The following is a 22,474-nucleotide window of genomic DNA, read 5'->3' as shown; positions in this document are numbered from 1 at the left end:
AGTCGGCGTATCACTTTCAAAATAACAGCTACATACACACATGTTATTGCACGAATTACAGGTGCTCAAGTTCAGCATCACTATACAACTGACACCTCTCAGCATAAGCTTCATAATGATACGTAAGTACATCGGATGTCGCAGTGGTAGCAAGAATCGATATTATCATCCCTCATTAGATTAAGGTACGGATCTATCATTAAATATAATTACGTATGCCTAAATTATTATCATAACATGTAAGCCAAGTCAGTGTTCTACTCTGACTATAAAATCATATGCAACAGTCATGAAACATAATTTATACGTAAACATATTTATATCATTTTAGAAATTTATTAAAACATTTATTATAAATTTTTAATAGTTCTTTATCAGAATTTTCCTTTATACAAAATCACAACCAATATGACAACTTAGAACCACCTAAAAGATCTCTTAAGTACAGCTAGTAGTATCATATGAAGGGCTTATTTCAATAGTGGTACAAGTCCATAACCTCCACTTTCCTGTCTGTAATGCTTCTGAAATTAACGATCCAAACAAACAGAAAGAAAGGTTCATCTCTAGCAAGAAGCCATATGCTTGAATATTTCTGGTATCTCAACTGCAGATTTTTCAGCACTCATTTAACTTTAGGATACTGTATCTCAAAATGAACAAAAATGGACTTGTACCACTACTGAAATAAACCCTTCATATGCAGCTTGATTTTACTACGTCCAGGAACAGCTCAATATCTGCAGGCACAGATATATTGATCAAGAATACATTCAAAGTATATGTAGTAATAATGGTGCTATTTAGTAGTTGTGTTTTGGTTGTCAGTTGCAATGTTTACATGGACTTCTCCACGACGAAAAGTCCCTCGAGGTGTAGGTAAGATCTCCCCACATGATACGTATCACTTGATATCTAGATGAAAACTTTTCAATTGTTTAATATGATCGAAGTACAATTATTGCACTGCGTGGGATTGCAATTTCTCTTAAACTGACCCCATAATCTTTCATTAGCAGCTCACTCTTACGTATGCCTGTGCTAAAATACACTACTGGCCATTAAAATTGCTACACCACGAAGAATACGTGCTGCAGACGCGAAATTTAAACGACAAGGAGAAGATGCTGTGATATGCCAATGAGTAGCTTTTCGGAGCATTCACCCAAGGTTGGCGCCGGTGGCGACACCTACAACGTGCTCACATGAAAGCTTCCAACCGATTTCTCATACACAAACAGCAGTTGACCGACGTTGCCTGGTGAAACGTTGTTGTGATGCCTCGTGTAAGGAGGAGAAATGCGTACCATCACGTTTCGACTTTGGTAAAGGTCGGATTGTAGACTTTCGCGATTGCGGTTTATCGTATCGCGACATTGCTGCTCGCGTTGGTCGAGATACTATGACTGTTAGCAGAATATGGAATCGGTGGGTTCAGGAGGGTAATACGAAACGCCGTGCTGGATCCCAACGGCCGCGTATCACTAGCAGTCGAGATGACAGGCATCTTATCCGCATGGCTGTAACGGATCGTGCAGCCACGTCTCGATCCGTGAGTCAACAGATGGGGACGTTTGCAAGACAACAACCATCTGCACGAACAGTTCAACGACGTTTGCAGCAGCATGGACTATCAGCACGGAGACCACGGTTGCGGTTACCCTTGACGTTGCATCACAGATAGGAGTGCCTGCGATGGTGTACTCAACGACGAACCTGGGTGCACGAATGGCAAAACGTCAATTTTTCGGATGAATCCAGATTCTGTTTACAGCATCATGATGGTCGCATCCGTGTTTGGCGACTTCGCGGTGAATGCACTTTGGAAGCATGTATTCGTCATCGCCATACTGGCGTATCACCCGGCGTGATGGTATGGGGAGCCATTGGTTACATGTCTCGGTCACCTCTTGTACGCATTGGCGGCACTTTGAACAGTGGACGTTACATTTCAGATGTGTTACGACCCGTGGCTCTAACCTTTATTCGATCCCTGCGAAACCCTACATTTCAGCAGGATAATGCACGACCGCATGTTGCAGGTCCTGTACGGGCCTTTCTGGTCAATGGTGGCCGAGCAGCTGGTTCGTCACAATACGCCAGTCACTACTCTTGATGAACTGTGGTATCGTGTTGGAGCTGCATGGCCAGCTGTACCTGTACACGCCATCCAAGCTCTGTTTTACTCAATGCCCAGGCGTACCAAGGCCGTTATTACGGCCAGAAGTGGTTGTTCTGGGTACTGATTTCTCAGGATCTATACACCCAAATTGCGTGAAAATGTAATCACATGTCAGTTCTAGTATAATATATTTGTCCAGTGAATGCCCGTTTATCATCTGCGTTTCTTCTTGGTGTAGCAATTTTAATGGCCAGTAGTGTAATATGTTCATGTGATAGTCACACTATATGGCGAATGTCAAAGTTGCTTAATGTTTCTGTCACAAGATATTGGAAGACCCTCTGATGGATATGACCGCAGTCACACAATCCTGTTCGGACAGGAGACGGCTGAGGCGCGGCCCCGGCAGACACGGGTCAATGGCCGCCAACTCAGCCGGGTCATCGGAATTCCGGCCACCGAGCGCTCGTCCGCGCGCTGCCGCGCATCACACACTCCCAGAAGCGCAGCTGCTGCCCTCCAGGATTTACGGCGAGCCGTAACTTGGGCCCTACCTGCCTGTCACGACATCCTGTGCTTCACTACCTGCCGGCGCTATAAATATATACCCCGAGAGCTCCGGGTGAAAAAAAATTGCCGCAGTTTTCCATTATTCAGCACCTCTAAACCGCGTCGCCTTCGGAACGGCTCCCAGCACAGGAGCAATATTTCCTGCCACCGGCGTTGCACTGTAGCTACGATCCCCTGAAACACGTCCCTGAGACAACGCTACAGACGACGAATTTCTACAAACTACGATGTTGCTGAACGCTCTGCATCTCACATTGTTATGAGCCCCATAACAACAAGATCATGCCTTGAATTGGCCAGGATGAAAACCTTAATACACTACTGTCCATTAAAATTGCTACACCAAGAAGAAATGCAGATGATAAACGGGTATTTATTGGACAAATATATTATACTAGAACTGACATGTGATTACATTTTCACGCAATTTGGGTGCATAGATCCTGAGAAATCATTACCCTGAACAATCCCATCTGGCCGTAATAACGGCCTTGATACGCCTGGGCATTGAGTCAAACAGAGCTTGATGCCATGTACAGGTACACCTGCTCACGCAGCTTCGACACGATACCACAGTTCATCAAGAGTAGTGACTGGCGTATTGCGACGAGCCAGTTCCTCGGCCACCGTTGACCAGACGTTTTCATTTGGTGAGAGATCTGGAGACTGTGCTTGCCAGGGCAGCAGTCGATCATTATCTGTATCCAGTAAGGCCCGTACAGGTCCTGCAACATGCGGTAGTGCATTATCCTGCTGAAATGTTAGGTTTCGCAGGGATCGAATAAAGGGTAGAGCCACGGGTCGTAACACATCTGAAATGTAACGTCCACTGTTCAAACTGCCGTCAGTGCCAACAAGAGCTGACCGAGACGTGTAACCAATGGCACCCCATACCATCACGCCGGGTGATACGCCAGTATGGCGATGACGAATGCACGCTTCCAATGTTCGTTCACCGCGATGTCGCCAAAAACGGATGCGACCATCATGATGCTGTAAACAGAACCTGGATTCATCTGCAAAAATGACGTTTTGCTATTCGTGCACCGAGGTTCGTCGTTGAGTACACCATCGCAGGCGCTCTTGTCTGTGATGCAGCGCCAAGGGTAACTGCAGCCGTGGTCTCTGAGCTGATGGTCAATGCTGCTGCAAACGTCGTCGAACTGTTCGTGCAGATGGTTGTTGTCCTGCAAACGTCCCCATTTGTTGACTCAGGGATCGAGACGTGGCTGCACGATAAACCGCAATCGTGATAGGCTACAATCTGACCTTTATCAAAGTCGGAAACGCGATGGTACGCATTTCTCCTTACACGAGGCATCACAACAACGTTTCACCAGGCAACGCCGGTCAACTGCTGTTCGTGTATGAGAAATCGGTTGGAAAGTTTCCTCATGTCAGTACGTTGTAGTTGTCGCCACCGGCGCCAACTTTATGTTAATGCTCTGAAAAGCTAATCATTTGCCTATCAAAGCATCTTCTTCCTGTCAGTTAAATTTCGCGTCTGTCGCACGTCATCTTCGTGGTGTAGCAGTTTTGTGGCCAGTAGTGCAGCTACACTCTCCCTCCATCCCCCCTCCCTCTTCCTTCCCCTCCTCCCTTTTTCCCTCGCCTCCTCCCCCCTCCCCACGTTCTTTAAAGACTCGGTCTCCATTGTATAAAATGGTCTCAGTCGTCAGATTAATTTACAAATGAGATATATGTTCAGTATTTGACGATAAGCTAGTAAAACCTTTGTGGTTGAAGACTCAAATCCCTAATTACGCTACTTGTACGTATTAGTTATATTATTCGCTCAAGTTGTTTTTGTTGTGGCCTTTAGTCCAAAAAAATGGCCCAAATGGCTCTGAGCACTATGGGACTTAACATCTATGGTCATCAGTCCCCTAGAACTTAGAACCACTTAAACCTAACTAACCTAAGGACATCACACAACACCCAGCCATCACGAGGCAGAGAAAATCCCTGACCCCGCCGGGAATCGAACCCGGGAACCCGGGCGTGGGAAGCGACAACGCTACCGCACGACCACGAGATGCGGCCAGTCCCCTAGAACTTATGACTAATTAAACCTAACTAACTTAATGACATCACACACATCCATGCCCGAGGCAGGATTCGAACCTGCGACCGCAGCAGTCGCGCGGTTCCAGACTGAAGCGCCTAGAACCACTCGGCCACACCGGCCGGCTTTGGTCCAAAGACTGGTTTGATGCAGCTCTCCATGCTATTTTATATTGTGCAAGCCACTTCATCTCCGAGTAACTACTACAACCTACATCCTTCTGAATCTGCTTGCTGTATTCTTATCTCTTGGTCTCCCTCTGCGATTTTCGTCCCCCCCTCCCCCCCCCCCTCCCGCTTCGCTTCAGTAATAAACTGGCAATACCTTGATGCCTCGGAATGTGTCGTACCAACCGATCCTTTCTCCTAGTCAGGTTGTATGACAGATTCCTCTTCTCCAAAATTCTATTCATTAACTGCTCATTATATATGAAGATGGTATCTGTTCTTTCGGACGTGTCCGAAAGAACAGATTCCATCGGTGACCATGCAGCTCATTAGAATGAAATTATAGTGAAATGAATACCCCTAGCTGCATACAGGATAGAGCGTCTGCCACGTAAGCAAGAGATCCCGGGTTTGAGTCCCAGTCGGGGCATACATTTTCAAATGCCCCCTTGACTTATATCAATGCCTGTCTGCAGTTGGGGGTATTCATTTCATGGTAATTTACCTGCTCTGCAGCGGAGTGTGCGCTGATATGAAACTTCCCGGCAGATTAAAACTGTGTGCCCGACCGAGACTCGAACTCGGGACCTTTGCCTTTCGCGGGCAAGTGCTCTACCATCTGAGCTACCGAAGCACGACTAAGATGGTAGAGCACTTGCCCGCGAAAGGCAAAGGTCCAGAGTTCGAGTCTCGGTCGGGCACACAGTTTTAATCTGCCAGGAAGTTTCATATCAGCGCACACTCCGCTGCAGAGTGAAAATCTCATTCTGGAAACATCCCCCAGGCTGTGGCTAAGCCATGTCTCCGCAGTATCCTTTCTTTCAGGAGTGCTAGTTCTGCAAGGTTCGCAGGAGAGCTTCTGTAAAGTTTGGAAGGTAGGAGACGAGATACTGGCAGAAGTAAAGCTGTGAGTACCGGGCGTGAGTCGTGCTTCGGTAGCTCAGATGGTAGAGCACTTGCACGCGAAAGGCAAAGGTCCCGAGCTCGAGTCTCGGTCGGGCACACAGTTTTAATCTGCCAGGAAGTTTCATATCAGCGCACACTCCGCTGCAGAATGAAAATCTGTTTCTGGAAACATCCCCAGGCTGTGGCTAAGCCATGTCTCCGCAGTATCCTTTCTTTCAGGAGTGCTAGTTCTGCAAGGTTCGCAGGAGAGCTTCTGTAAAGTTTGGAAGGTAGGAGACGAGATACTGGCAGAAGTAAAGCTGTGAGTACCGGGCGTGAGTCGTGCTTCGGTAGCTCAGATGGTAGAGCACTTGCACGCGAAAGGCAAAGGTCCCGAGTTCGAGTCTCGGTCGGGCACACAGTTTTAATATGCCAGGGAGTTTCATATCAGCGCACACTCCGCTGCAGAGTGAAAATCCCATTCTGGAAACATCCCCCAGGCTGTGGCTAAGCCATGTCTCCGCAGTATCCTTTCTTTCAGGAGTGCTAGTTCTACAAGGTTCGCAGGAGAGCTACTATAAAGTTTGGAAGGTAGGAGACGACATACTGGCAGAAGTAAAGCTGTGAGTACCGGGCGTGAGTCGTGCTTCGGTAGCTCAGATGGTAGAGCACTTGCCCGCGTAAAGGCAAAGGTCCCGAGTTCGAGTCTCGGTCGGGCACACAGTTTTAATCTGCCAGGAAGTTTCATACCTGCTCATTAGTTACGTGATCCACCCATCAAATCTTCAGCATTCTTCTGTAGCACCACATTTCAAACGCTTCCATTCCCTGCTTGTCTAAACTGTCTATTGTCCATGTTTCACTTCGATACATGCCTACATACAAATAATTTCAGAAAGGATTTCTTGACACTTAATCTATACTCGAGGATGTGAACAAACTTCTCTTCTTCAGAAACGGTTTCTTTTGCCATTGCCAGTCTACATTTTATATCCTCTCTACTTCGAGCGTCATGAGTTATTTTGCTCCCCAAATAGCAAAACTCCTTTACTACTTACAGTGTCTCATTCCCTATCTAATTCCATAAGCATCACCTGATGCAATTGGACTACATTCCATTATCCTTGTTTTGCTTTTGTTGATGTTCATCTTATATTCTCCTTTCAACATACTGTCCATTCCGTTCAACTGCTCATCCAAATCCTTTGGTGTTTCTGACAGAATTACGTCATTGGTGAACCTCAAAGATTTTTTTTTCTTCTCCCTGGACTTTAATTCCTACCCATAGTTTTTTCTTTATTTTACTGCTTGCTCAGTAAATATATTGAATAACGTCGGGTACAGGCTGCAACCCCGTCTCACCCCCTCCCCAACCACTGCTTCCCTTTCGTGCCCATCAACTCTTATAACTGCCACCTGGTCCTTGTACAAATTGTAAACAGCCTTTCGCTTCCTATATTTTACCCCTTCCACCTTTATAATTTAAAAGAGTATATTCCGGTCAATGTTGTCAAAAGCTTTCTCTAAGTCTACAAATGCTACAAACGTAGTTTTGCCTTTCCTTAACCTATCTTCCAAGATAAGTCGTAGGGTCAGTATTGCCTCGCGTGTTCCAACGTTTCTACGGAATCCAAACTGATCTTCCCCGAGGTCGGCTTCTACCAGTTTTTCCATTCTTCTGTAAGGGATTCGTGTTAGTTTTTGCAGCAGTGAAATATTATATCGATAGTTTGGTAATTTTCACACCGGTCAGCACCCGCTTTCTTTGGAATGGGAATTATAATGTTACTCTTAGAATCTGACGCTATTTAGCGTGTCTCATATATCTTGCTTAACAGATGGAAGATTTCTGTCATGGCTGGCTCTCCCAAGCCTATCAGTAGCTCTAACGGAAGGTTCCCCGGGGACTTGTTTTGGCTTAAGTCTTTCGGTGTTTATGAAAGCGTCAAAACAGAAACTGGTAAACCAAAACTGTAAGAACCCCTTTATACGTTCAAGAAATACACGTTTTGCACAGTTACTCTTTAGCACTAAGACATTCCTATAGTAGAGTCAGCCTAAGGAGATCACTGACGCCCGGCAGCGCTTTTTGACAGCTTTTGGCAGTGAACCACAAACGGCTGTAGGCAAAAACAACCTCCGTTTATAGAACGATGAACGGACGTTGTCATAGAGACACTTAAAATATCACGTCGCAGACATGTGAAGCAGATGCCTCCAGCGTACAGAAACTCTCCAGGATATTGCACTTTAGACACAGTTAATTTTTTTGTTTCCGTTTCTAATAGAAAATTGGCAAAATGAATACCCAGGCAATGCTGAGTTTGTTAACTAGTTATATGAAAAGGAAGAAGTTACACTGAAGTAATACGAAATACGTGTTACTAGGGATGTAAATATTTTGTGATATTTTGGCTTCTGTAAGCAGATGCCATTGATGTGGATGTGCCCGTTACTAGTCAAATAGGCAGATTTTTTGCCAGCATTTAAGGTCCACACTTTGTCTTTAACATCGATGTTTCTAACAAGGGGAGGCCGCCAATTGTGAAATTCAGATTCGATTCATACTGCGCATAATAAAAGCTCATGGCCAGAGGTGTAAAGTGGCAAAGCACCAAGATGCACTTCTCAGCCGTTGTCGAGAAAATCGACAGTTAAAAGAAACCGTTGCGTTGAAATACTCTCTACGATTTATAATTTTCTACAGCGTCGTGGCGCACCGGTAAGCGCTCGGGTTCGTAATCCGAAGGTCGCCGGATCGAATCTCCCGCCATGCAACCTTTTTTTTAGTATTTGTTTTCGTGGGTTCTCTACTCTAATTCGAACGTTTGACTTACACTATACGTATTCGTTTCGGAATATCGTTTCTACGACTTCCGTTAACTACACGTGTAAACATTATGAAGACAATTAATAACATTTGTGAAATACAACTTTGTTTGCGGAAAACATAATCATGTTCGAAGTCGCCAGTTTTTCCACAACAAACGACTTTCAACAACTTATTATATGCATAATTGTTGCAACTGATTGCCGCGAATTTTATATATATATATATATATATATATATATATATATATATATACACTACAAAAAACAAATACTAAAGAAAAGTTGCATGGCGCGAGATTCGATCCGGCGACCTTCGGATTACGAACCCGAGCGCTTACCGCAGCGCCACGACGCTGTAGGAAATCATAAATCGTAGAGAGTATTTCAACGCAACGGTTTCTTTTAACTGTCGATTTTCTCGACAACGGCTGAGAAGTGCATCTTGGTGCTTTGCCACTTTACACCTCTGGTCATGAGCTTTTATTATGCGCAGTATGAATCGAATCTGAATTTCACAATTGGCGGCCTCCCATTGTAAGACTCCAATATCGATATTAAAACATGGATGTTTAAGCTCCCATCATCAGTATCTCGTGTCTAAGATCATTGACCAGCTTTGGAAGACAGCAGTCACGTCAGACTCACCGAGGCGTGCGTGAAACGTGGCGGCGGTGGACCGCGACCAGCCTACATATAGTGACGTCACAGCCTGACTGAGTGCTAAGGACAGGCGCCTGCGCAGTTTACGGCGCGATTCCCAGCAAGGAATTTCGCTGCAGACGTGCACAGCGTCATATGTTGTGCATTACTTTGCGCGGTCGTGGAACTGGACGCTGGGGAAAGAAAACTACACGCACTTGTCACGCGGGCTGCTTGTCGCAGGCTCTGTTACGTAACTTGCGTGTTGCGGAGTTACTCACCAAAATCAACGACACCTCAGATGCAAACTCAAACGCACCGTCCCGCAGTGGCTTCTCTACTGCCAGAGCAGCGAGCGATAGACCTCTGCAGAACACGACGCTCACCAACACCGCCTCTCCTCTCTCCTCCCACCTAACCAGTTCCCCCTACACTGGACAACTCTCTCCTCCTTAACCTCCCCTCCGCCCTTTACAGGTCTCACCTGACGGGCCGCTTTCACAATCCCACAAACCATGCGCCCTGCCACAATGCGACTCGAGACAAGGTAATGAGCGCCTGTGTACACTACTGGCCATTAAAATTGCTACACCACGAAGATGACGTGCTACAGACGCGAAATTTAACCGACATGAAGAAGATGCTGTGATATGCAAATGATTAGCTTTTCAGAGCATTCACACGAGGATGGCGCCGGTGGTGACACCTAGAACGTGCTGACAAGAGGAAAGTTTCCGATCGATTTCTCATACACAAACATCAGGTGACCGGCTTTGCCTCGGGAAACGCTGTTCTGATGCCTCGTGTAAGGAGGAGAAATGCGTACCATCACGTTTCCGACTTTGATGAAGGTCGGATTGTAGCCTGTCGCGACTGAGGTTTATCGTATCGCGACATTGCTGCTTGCGTTGGTCGAGATCCAATGACTGTTATCAGAATATAGAATCGGTAGATTCAGGAGGGTAATGCCGGAACGCCGTGCTGGATCCCAACGACCTCGTATCACTAGCAGTCGAGAAGACAGGCGTCTTATCTACATGGCTGTAACGGATCGTGCAGCCACGTCTCGATCCCTGAGTCAACAGATGGGGACGTTTGCAAGACAACAACCATCTGCATGAACAGTTCGACGACGTTTGCAGCAGCATGGACTATCAGCTCGGAGACCGTGGCTGCGGTTACCCTTGACACTGCATCACAGACAGGAGCGCCTGCGATGGTGTACTCAACGACGAACCTGAATGCACGAATGGCAAAACGTCATTTTTTCGGACGAATCCAGGTTTTGTTTACAGCATCATGATGGTCGCATCCGTGCTTGACGACATCGCGGTGAACGCACATTGGAAGCGTGTATTCGTCATCGCCATACTGACGTACCACCCGGCGTCATGCTATGGCATGCCATTGGTTACACGTCTCGGTCACGTCTTGTACGCATTGACAGCATTTTGACCAGTGGACGTTACATTTCGGATGTGTTAAGACTCGTGGCTCTACCCTTCATTCGAACCCAGCGAAACCCTACATTTCAGCATGATAATGCACGACCGCATGTTGCAGGTCCTGTACGGGCCTTTCTGGATACAGAAAATGTTCGACTGCTGCCCTGGCCAGCACATTCTCCAGATCTCTCACCAATTGAAAACGTCTTGTCAATGGTAGCCGAGCAACTGGCTCGTCACAATACGCCAGTCACTACTCTTGATGTACTGTGGTATCGTGTTGAAGCTGCATGGGCAGTTGCACCTGTACACGCGATCCAACCTCTGTTTGACTCAATGCCCAGGCGTATCAAGGCCATTATTACTGCCAGAGGTGGTTGTTCTGGGTACTGATTTCTCAGGATCTATGCACCCAAATCGCGTGAAAATGTAATCACATGTCAGTTGTAGTATAATATATTTGTCCAATAAATACCCGTTTATCATCTGAATTTCATCTTGGTGTAGCAATTTTGATGTCCTGTAGTGTATATTACGACAGGCGCTTCGTCGTGGGTGAATCTCCTAACAACACTATGATGTCTGTAGGTATCTCCACTGCTGAATGAATTAGTATCCCAAAAGGACATCTTACCATGCAGTTATAAAATTTACAACCTACTTTTAGGTTCGTCGAGCCTACTTGCGGTGTCTGGCGGAGGGTACTTCGTGCACCCCTGTCATTCCCCCCCCCCCTTTTTTCTGTTCAGTCGCGAATGGTCCGCGGCGGCCATGATGCCTTGCACGAACTCCAATGCACCCATGGAAGCGCATGTGGATGTTCCCCAGAGCATACTGAGCCGCTGCCAACTTGTCTCTGCCCACAGTACAGGTGTCACGGAGCTGTTCCCCTGCAAGACGACGAATTAGCAGTCTCCCATCATCATGATTAAGATTCATCAGACCATGCAACGCTCTGCCAGTGCACCAACGTCCAGTGCCGATCGTCACGTACCAACTTCGGTCGTAGTTGCCGATGTCGTAGCGTTAACATTGGAACACGCATGGATCGTCGGCTGTGGATGCCCAGTGTTAGGAATGTTCGGTGTACTGTGTGTTCAGATAGGTCTGATGTTAGTTCCGCCACAGTTCGCCACCTGTCCTGTTTTCCCTGGGTGTCCAGCCTACGACGTCCGAAATCTGTGTCCGAAGCTCGTGGTCGTGCGGTAGCGTTCTCGCTTCCCACGCCCGGGTTCCCGGGTTCGATTCCCGGCGGGGTCAGGGATTTTCTCTGCCTCGTGATGACTGGGTGTTGTGTGCTGTCCTTAGGTTGGTTAGGTTTAAGTAGTTCTGAGCTCTAGGGGACTGATGACCTTAGATGTTAAGTCCCATAGTGCTCAGAGCCATTTGAACCATTTGAACCGAAATCTGTAATGAGGGGTGGCCGCCCAACCTCACGACGTCTGGACATGATATGAACTTGATTTCACCACGTGTCAGACACTCATCACAGCATTCCTCGTAGACACGACAAGTCGTGCAGCCTCCGAAATGCTCGTTCCGGATCTCTGGGTCATCATATCTCCCTTCGGTTAAACTCAGATAGATTGCGCGCCTTCCCCATTCTACACACAAAATGGTTCAAATGGCTCTGAGCACTATGGGACTCAACTGCTGAGGTCATTAGTCCCCTAGAACTTAGAACTAGTTAAACCTAACTAACCTAAGGACATCACACACATCCATGCCCGAAGCAGGATTCGAACCTGCGACCGTAGCGGTCTCGCGGTTCCAGACTGCAGCGCCAGAACCGCGCGGCCACTTCGGCCGGCTTCTACACACAGACAGCAGTTTCACTGATATTACACGCACCGTGCGTGTGCCTGAGTAGCAGTGATTCCTGGGCAGGTGTGGCTGCTATCGTCTGGACCGCTTTATATCGATAATCTTCTGGCTGATCAGTGTGTATTAGCATCAACCGTAGGGTATGGCGCGAGCCTACGGGGTCGTAGGTTGTAGCTTGTGAAGCCAGCCTCATTAGTGAGATGAGATGGAATGCTACTAAAATTAACAGGCGCCTACTTACCTTGAATGTTGCATTATTAGTGATTCTAGGGATACAGCGACTGGGTTTGGAATTCAGAAAAGAGGGAGTACTTTATTGGTTACAGAAAGGCAGTGAAATGGAGTTACGAAGTATACCCGGAACCGAGGTAAGTACAAAAAGTTAATACAAGATCACATATTGCAACTGTGGGAAAATGATTGGGGCTCTTCAGGCACCAGAAGGAGGGCGTACGAATTTCTCCCCAAGATCAGAGATAGACTAGAAATGAGATTTCTTCATCTGTCGAGTGGACATATATTACCTGTGTGTGTACTGTACTGGGGGCCTAGAAATGATGGTCAGGCTTCGCCGCGCCATAGCCCTCAATGATTCACAACCCCACAGCAGGCCACAACAGTCCACCCACCCCACCGCCAACCCCACCCCACACCGAACCCAGGTTTATTGTGCAGTTCAGCCCCCAGTGAGCCCCCCCCCCCCCCCCCCAACCGGGAAACTTCTCATACCAGACGAGTATAGCCCCAAATGTTTGAATGTTTGCATGGTAGAGTAGTTATGGGATACGCATACGTGGAGACAGTTTTTGCGCAGCAACTGCTGACATTGTGTAACTGAGGCGGAATAAGGGGAACCGGCCCGCTTTCACCGAGGCAGACGGTAAACCGCCTGAAAAACCATTCAGAGGCTGGCCGACACACCGGACCTCGGCACTAATCCGCCGGGCGGATTCGTGCTGGGGACCAGCACACCTTCCCGCTCGGGAAGCAGTGCGATGGACCGCGCGGCTAGCCGGGCATTGATATATTTCCTGACTGATCGTGGCGCTCTTTCTACCTAACTCTAAACTAAACTCCATACGAACAGGTCTTGGTAGACTCAACAGTACTGACAGACCACCGTGTCATCCCCAGCCGATAGGTACCACTGGGTGCTGATATGGAGTGGCATGTGGTCAGCACAGTGCTCTCCCGGCTGTATGTCAGTTTCCGAGACCGGAGCCGCTACTTCTCAGTCAAGTAGCTCCTCAGTTTGCCTCACAAGGGCTGAGTGCACCCCGCTTGCCAACAGCGCTCGGCAGACCAGATGGCCACAAAGCCAAATGCTAGCGAAGCCCGACTGCCCTTAACTTCGGTGATATGACGGGTATCGGTGTTAACAATGCAGCAAGGCCATTGGTCCCGTATGCTACGTACCTGTACTAAACCAAAAGGCAAATTAATGATAGTTAAGCTTGCGGCGACGTGGGCACTGCGGGGCACACATTGTGGGACTATGCGCTCTACGAAGATGAGATGCAGCAGGTAATGGCCGTCTTTGCACTGGATCCCAGAGCGGCACTGCGGAACGAGTCATCCTGGCTCATCTTGGATGATACTGCAGCCGTGGTATCCTAAAAGGCCCAGAAGACTCCACGAAGCACTCGACAGCCTGCAATACGCCGCCATTCCGGTTACACGAGGTACTCTTCAGGTGGAGAGAAGACAGATGAATTTGGAGACCACTGAATCAAATGGTTTCTCAAGAATCTACATCGCTTTGGTGCATTTCATTACGGAATGTGAATTGTAAGACGTTACAGTGAAACGACAAATCACTCATAAAGAGGAAACGATGTTGACGCTACTGTACATCCAGCGAATTGAGCAGACAGTGCTGCTGACGAGGGGATTATGAGGGCTGATCCAGCGGCGGAATTGAATTTGAACAGTTCAGAATCACCGTAAGAAATGATTTTAAAACAGAACAGCTTATGTAGCACTAAAGTATTACTGATTGTTGGGTAATGGGTTAAGGTAGTGGTAGAGAATAATAGTAGTAGCAGCATTTTTTGTATAATTAGCATTTTTTAAATATTTTTAGTACCAGAAACAAATAATTAATGTATATATTTATTACTATCCATAATAATGTGACTGTGTGGCCTGTGTTACTTTTCTAGATAATAGCCTCTAATCTGAAGAGGAAATAAATACGTTCAAATGTTCAAATGTGTGTGAAATCTTATGGGACTTAACTGCTAAGGTCATCAGTCCCTAAGCTTACACACTACTTAACCTAAATTACCCTAAGGACAAACACACACACCCATGGCCGAAGGAGGACTCGAACCTCCGCCAGGACCAGCCGCACAGCCCATGACTGCAGCGCCCTAGACCGCTCGGCTAATCCCGCGCGGCAGGAAATAAATATCAATCCTATGTGGTACGAATCCCAGACTGGCGAACAATACTCAAGTACTGACCGAAATACGGTTCTGTAAGCTACCAGCTTTGTGGGTGGATTACGCTTCCTGAGGATCCCTCCATGAATCTCAGTCTCGCACCTGCCTTACTTACAATTAGTTCTATTGGTGGTTCCACTTCAAATCATTTTGTACGCATACGCCTGGACATTTTGTCGATATGACTGCTACCTGAAATTGTTTTCCACTCGTGTAATCGTACATTACCAGGCCATTCTGCCTATCTGTTCACAACACATTACATTTTTTTATGCCAATCTCTGCACCATGTGTCGATCCTCTGCAAGTCCTCCTGCAGTCTGCTACGATCTTCTGGCTTTGCGACTTCACTGTATACAACAGCATCATCCTCCAGTAGCCTTACGCAGCTTCCAGCATTGTCTGTTACTTCGAGGTGTTATATGTATAAATGCAGATTTTTTACTGGTGCCTGAAGACACTGTACTTAAAACATCACATCAGTATTCACTTCATTTATAGACTAGCAATTACAAGTATCGGGAGTTGTATGTCTTTACGTTTGTTAGTACCTCCAAGCAAGGTTGGCACAAGCAAGCCATTAATTCTTGGTTTTGCCCTTGGCAGCGGGTCAGGTGTCGAAGTGTGGATGCGTACCTGTAAAGCGGTTAGCCTATACTGACAGGCGTATATGAGAATGCAGGCTTTCTCGGCGAATCTCGATGATAAAATCTTCTCCAGTTGACAGCCACTATCTTCAGGCCGGAAGATGGCAACTAAGAAAGTTGCTAAAACGTTGCTGGAGAACAACACATTGATTCGGCTGTCAACCCGAGAAGATTTTATCAACTGACAGCCGTAGTCCACTTAGTGGTGCAGCTACAACCATGTAGGAAACATCAGGTAGAAAATTATTTAACATTTTTGTGGTAAGACTGTTAGGCAGAGAAAGAACTAACACACTGAAGTGAGTATATATTACAATACCAGTGATCACATACCTGCACTCATTTCCCTGACACCCTATATACTCTGAAAATTAATCGTCCTGTAACACTCCTGCTACTTGCGCCAGAAGTTACTTTTATGTCTGATGATTTCTCTCCACTAATAATTACATGCTCTGATTGCTCGGAACTCTTCATTCTGCTGACAAAGACCGTCTGATGTTCGGTGTGCTCGTATTTTACGGAACAGTGTCGAACTGTTTATATACGTCAAGGAGCAGTTCATCAGCCTGAGTGGCGGCATCTGTTGACTTCTGCGGTCTCGCGGACGAACTGTGCGAGCTCGATTGAAATATTTCGACCGAATTAATAGAAATGGGAAGTTGACACAAGAAGGTGAAAACTTCAGTGTTGTTTCTGTACTGTCTGCAACAGCTGTGGTTCTCTAGACCTCGGAGCAGCAATGCAACCGCATGTTATCTGTAGACAGCAACGCACACATTCAAGTGTTGTCTTTTTCCAACCTTTAGTCTAAATAATATCGTTTTCCTTTAAGCATAATTTGACAGAGTATTATTGGTGATACCAACACAGAGATAGAGTTCACAGTTATTGAACTATATTAAATAAAATCGGCATAACCTCTGACCGGTTTCCGTTAGGACATTCAAATTGCACGGTTGGCCCCGGGCATGATAGGAATTAAGATGCGCTGCATGATTTGGTTTGGCGACGAAACCCACTTTCATTGTGATGGGCTCGTCAATCAGCAAAATTGGCGCATTTGGGGGGCTGAGAATCCGCATTTCGTGATCGAGATGTGTCTTCACCTTCAACGGGTGACTGTGTGGTGTGCAGTGTCTACTCACGAAATAATCAGTGCGATATTCCTTGATCGCACAGTGACTACCCAACTGTACGTAAAGCTTTTGGATGATGATTTCATCCCCATTATCCAAAGTGACCCTGATTTCGACAAGATGTGGTTCACGCAAGACGGAGCTCGACCCCATCGAAGCAGGAGTGTGTTTGATGTCCTGGAGAAGCACTTCGGGGGCCACATTCTGGCTCTGGGGTACCCAGAGGCCACTGGCATAGGCCTCGATTGGCCGCCATATTCTCTGGATCCGAACACAAGCGACCCCATTTTTGGGGCTATATTAAAACTGTACAGCAGTAACCCCAGAACCATTGCTGAGATGAAAACAGCTATTCAGGAGGTCGTCGACAGCATCGATGTTGCGACACTTTAGCGGGTCACGCATATTTTCGTTATTGGTCTGCGCCACATTATCGCCAATGGCAAGTACACTCCTGGAAATGGAAAAAAGAACACATTGACACCGGTGTGTCAGACCCACCATACTTGCTCCGGACACTGCGAGAGGGCTGTACAAGCAATGATCACACGCACGGCACAGCGGACACACCAGGAACCGCGGTGTTGGCCGTCGAATGGCGCTAGCTGCGCAGCATTTGTGCACCGCCGCCGTCAGTGTCAGCCAGTTTGCCGTGGTATACGGAGCTCCATCGCAGTCTTTAACACTGGTAGCATGCCGCGACAACGTGGACGTGAACCGTATGTGCAGTTGGCGGACTTTGAGCGAGGGCGTATAGTGGGCATGCGGGAGGCCGGGTGGACGTACCGCCGAATTGCTCAACACGTGGGGCGTGAGGTCTCCACAGTACATCGATGTTGTCGCCAGTGGTCGGCGGAAGGTGCACGTGCCCGTCGACCTGGGACCGGACCGCAGCGACGCACGGATGCACGCCAAGACCGTAGGATCCTACGCAGTGCCGTAGGGGACCGCACCGCCACTTCCCAGCAAATTAGGGACACTGTTGCTCCTGGGGTATCGGCGAGGACCATTCGCAACCGTCTCCATGAAGCTGGGCTACGGTCCCGCACACCGTTAGGCCGTCTTCCGCTCACGCCCCAACATCGTGCAGCCCGCCTCCAGTGGTGTCGCGACAGGCGTGAATGGAGGGACGAATGGAGACGTGTCGTCTTCAGCGATGAGAGTCGCTTCTGCCTTGGTGCCATTGATGGTCGTATGCGTGTTTGGCGCCGTGCAGGTGAGCGCCACAATCAGGACTGCATACGACCGAGGCACACAGGGCCAACACCCGGCATCATGGTGTGGGAAGCGATCTCCTACACTGGCCGTACACCACTGGTGATCGTCGAGGGGACACTGAATAGTGCACGGTACATCCAAACCGTCATCGAACCCATCGTTCTACCGTTCCTAGACCGGCAAGGGAACTTGCTGTTCCAACAGGACAATGCACGTCCGCATGTATCCCGTGCCACCCAACGTGCTCTAGAAGGTGTAAGTCAACTACCCTGGCCAGCAAGATCTCCGGATCTGTCCCCCATTGAGCATGTTTGGGACTGGATGAAGCGTCGTCTCACGCGGTCTGCACGTCCAGCACGAACGCTGGTCCAACTGAGGCGCCAGGTGGAAATGGCATGGCAAGCCGTTCCACAGGACTACATCCAGCATCTCTACGATCGTCTCCATGGGAGAATAGCAGCCTGCATTGCTGCGAAAGGTAGATATACACTGTACTAGTGCCGACATTGTGCATGCTCTGTTGCCTGTGTCTATGTGCCTGTGGTTCTGTCAGTGTGATCATGTGATGTATCTGACCCCAGGAATGTGTCAATAAAGTTTCCCCTTCCTGGGACAATGAATTCACGGTGTTCTTATTTCAGTTTCCAGGAGTGTATATCGAACATGTCATAACCTAAACCCGAATATCTGCAGTGACGTTTACGTTTTGAGTAAAGTGTGTGCACGCCGTAGTTCGTAACTAATTTACGTTTTTGTTTCATTGTCAGTCTGTATATGTCGCAGTTGTCGGAAGGAGGTGATTTATTTAACACAACATATTAATTACGTTATTCCCTTACCAACTTCTACGAAACAAACACATCATTACTTCGCGCTACTAAACATACTAACAAATATGTATGTATCTTTAACCTAATATGCTATTAACGCCGGTGAAAAATAGTGAGCAAGCAGCAAACATATATTATCAGTCATATGAGACTCATTTTTGCAGATCTAATAATGGCACGTAACGCTCTCACAGAGTTACATTTGCTAAAGAAAGTGAGCTTCCAGTCGCCCACCAAACACTGTAGTATCCCGTTGACGTGTATAGCAGTGCCACCAATGACGTTGCTACCGACAGTAAAATCTTTGATCGCTTATACAGGGTGTTACAAAACGGTACGGCCAAACTTTCAGGAAACATTCCTCACACACAAATAAAGAAAAGATGTTATGTGGACATGTGTCCGGAAACGCTTAATTTCAATGTTAGAGCTCATTTTACTTTCGTCAGTATGTACTGTACTTCCTCGATTCACAGCCAGTTGGCCCAACTGAAGGAAGGTAATGTTGACTTCGGTGCTTGTGCTCACATGCGACTCATTGCTCTACAGTACTAGCATCAAGCACATCAGTACGTAGCATCTACAGGTTAGTGTTCATCACGAACGTGGTTTTGCAGTCAGTGCAATGTTTACAAATGCGGAGTTGGCAGATGCTCATTTTATGTATGGATTAGCACGGGGCAATAGCCGTGGCGCGGTACGTTTGTATCGAGACAGATTTCCAGAACGAAGGTGTCCCGACAGGAAGACGTTCGAGGCAATTGATCGGCGTCTTATGGAGCACGGAACATTCCATCCTATGACTCGCGACTGGGGAAGACCTAGAACGACGAGGACACCTGCAATGGACGAGGCAATTCTTCGTGCAGTGGACGATAACCCTAATGTCAGCGTCAGAGAAGTTGCTGCTGTACAAGGTAACGTTGACCACGTCACTTTATGGAGAGTGCTACGGGAGAACCAGTTGTTCCCGTACCATGTACAGCGTGTGCAGGCACTATCGCAGCTGATTGGCCTCCACGGGTACACTTCTGCGAATGGTTCATGCAGCAATGTGTCAATCCTCATTTCAGTGCAGATGTTCTCTTTACGGTTGAGGCTTCATTCCAACATGATCAAGTTGTAAATTTTCACAACCAACATGTGTGGGCTGACGAGAATCCGCACGCGATTGTGCAATCAAGTCATCAACACAGATTTTCTGTGAACGTTTGGGCAGGCATTGTTGGTGATGTCTTGATTGGGCCCCATGTTCTTCCACCTACGCTCAATGGAGCACGTTATCATGATTTCATACCTGTGGTGCTAGAACATGTGCCTTTACAAGTACGATACAACATGTGGTTCATGCACGATGGAGCTCCTGCACATTTCAGTCGAAGTGTTCGTACGCTTCTCAGCAACAGATTCGGTGACCGATGCATTGGTAGAGGCGGACCAATTCCATGGCCTCCACGCTCTCCTGACCTCAACTCTCTTGATTTTCATTTATGGGGGCATTTGAAAGCTCTTGTCTACGCAACCCCGGTGCCAAATGTAGAGACTCTTCGTGCTCGTATTGTGGACGGCTGTGATACAATACGCCATTCTCCATGGCTGCATCAGCGCATCAGGGATTCCATGCGACGGAGGGTGGATGCATGTATTCTCGCTAACGGAGGACATTTTGAACATTTCCTGTAACAACGCTGGCACGTTCTGTTGCTGTGTGTTTCCATTCCATGATTAATGTGATTTGAAGAGAAGTAATAAAATGAGCTCTAAAATGGAAAGTAAGCGTTTCCGGACACATGTCCACATAACATATTTTCTTTCTTTGTGTGTGAGGAATGTTTCCTGAAAGTTTGGCCGTACCTTTTTGTAACACCCTGTATGTCACGTTATGCCTATGTTTCAATCTTTACAGCTATTGAGAGTTCAGAGAATATAGCATTCACTGCGAAGTAGCAATCTTTGTTTTCCTTGTTTTATAGAACTTGATGATACGCTAGTGACGTACCGATACTTGTTAAATCAGGGGTTCCAAACATTTCCGCTGACAGAACACTTTCAAAATCCTGAAACTTTGATGTAACGTCTGGTTTATTTTTAAAGTTAATGAAATTAACAAAATCTTAATGTTGAAAAGTTGTTTTATTCAGTGATTACTTGAATTTTATATCGTAACTTATGACACAAAAATTGTAAAAATGTCTTATAAATGTAAAAAAACGCCACATATTAATAGTTTTTCGCGGAACACTGACTCATTTTCCCATAGAGCACTGGTGTTCCGCCGATCACTGTTTGGCAAATATTGTGTCAAATAAGTACACGTTGTCGACAGCTGGTGTGCAATAATTTTCATAGTGATACCGTGTTACAGTTGTACGATGTATTATTGCTGAAATACGATTTTGCTTTCTAATACACGTTTTCTTCGTTTTCTTCCAGGTGAGTGGATGTAATATCACACACTGTCGCTGTTCTGGCGTCGAAAAGGTGAGATTGCTGTTATGAAGGTTTTTGTAGAATTCTCTTCACTTCTGCTCGCGTTCGACTCCATCCAGTAGAATATGTTTGTACAGTAGAATACCGGTCTTTTTTTTTCTGCTGCCGTCTGGTTATCATTGTACGTAGTACAAGATCGAAGAACAGCCAGTAGTTGCTGCTTTTGGAAGAATGATTGAAAGAATTAGCTGCCCTGCCTGCTACCATTTTCCTGTTAGCGAATAAAATAATTCTCACCTGCCACACTCCTTTCCACTGACTGTGGACACGTCAAACATGTTCTCTTATTGCAAGTATTTCGATCTCACAATTAATGATGTAAGAAAATGAAGAGGCGGGCAGGAAGGGGGAGAAGGGTTAACGTTACGGCCAGCACTTTAAGAAATCAGACTGTGTTAACCATCTAAAACAGAATAAATCTAAGCAGTCTTGTTACACAACGGAACAAAATAAATGCACAATTCTGGATTTTTTTCATGCAGGTAGTTTTCTGTAGGAAAAGGGATACATGGAAATACAATAAAACACAAATGACAAATCTTCTAGTTGCTAGAGAGTGCTATTTGGAGATATGTAAACAATGGAGAGGTAAACAATAGTAAAGAAGATTGTTGATCATGAGCGAACGCAAGAACAATGGCAACGCGACAATGCTTACCATGTCAGCTTTGAAACGTATACTGAGGGGCATGGTTTCTTCGGGGTGTACAAAATTTAAGCTTCTAAGTCAATGCAGTCAACACATATGGCCATCTATGTCATACTTTGATACTCACAAAGTCAGTCATCAAAACCCCTATAGATGAACTAATTACGTATTAGGCCATGCTGAAAAGTAATATCAATCTAGCCACTTGCACGAAAGATGATGACAATACAAACAATGAAACTTCCTGGCAGATTAAAACTGTGTGCCCGATCGAGACTCGAACTCGGGACCTTTGCCTTTCGCGGGCAAGTGCTCTACCATCTGAGCTACCGAAGCACGACTCACGCCCGGTACTCACAGCTTTACTTCTGCCAGTACCTCGTCTCCTAAGCTGTGAGTACCGGGCGTGAGTCGTGCTTCGGTAGCTCAGATGGTAGAGCACTTGCCCGCGAAAGGCAAAGGTCCCGAGTTCGAGTCTCGATTGGGTACACAGTTTTAATCTGCCAGG

The 22,474-nt window shown here is 46.7% G+C and overlaps 1 protein-coding gene across 3 annotated transcripts in view; it reads right to left on the bottom strand.

The window, feature by feature from the left end:
- LOC126210159 (uncharacterized) overlaps nt 1-9,665 on the bottom strand; it is a 51,747-nt gene extending 42,082 nt beyond the window's left edge. The window contains exons 1-2 of one of the 3 annotated variants that reach the window (XM_049939308.1): nt 9,562-9,626; nt 9,287-9,474 (exon numbers count right to left, since the gene is read on the bottom strand). The gene's annotated coding sequence lies outside the window, so the exon portion shown is untranslated. Of the gene's footprint in view, nt 1-9,286; nt 9,489-9,561 lie in introns of all 3 variants that reach the window. The other 2 variants (XM_049939310.1, XM_049939309.1) reach the window with 2 other exon arrangements.
- Nucleotides 9,666-22,474: the final 12,809 nt, after the last annotated feature.

The sequence above is a fragment of the Schistocerca nitens genome, chromosome 10 (assembly GCF_023898315.1).
Source record: "Schistocerca nitens isolate TAMUIC-IGC-003100 chromosome 10, iqSchNite1.1, whole genome shotgun sequence".
Taxonomy (NCBI): Eukaryota; Metazoa; Arthropoda; class Insecta; order Orthoptera; family Acrididae; genus Schistocerca; species Schistocerca nitens.
Note: the sequence above shows the minus strand (reverse complement) of the source record. Positions and strands in the feature narration are given on the sequence as shown.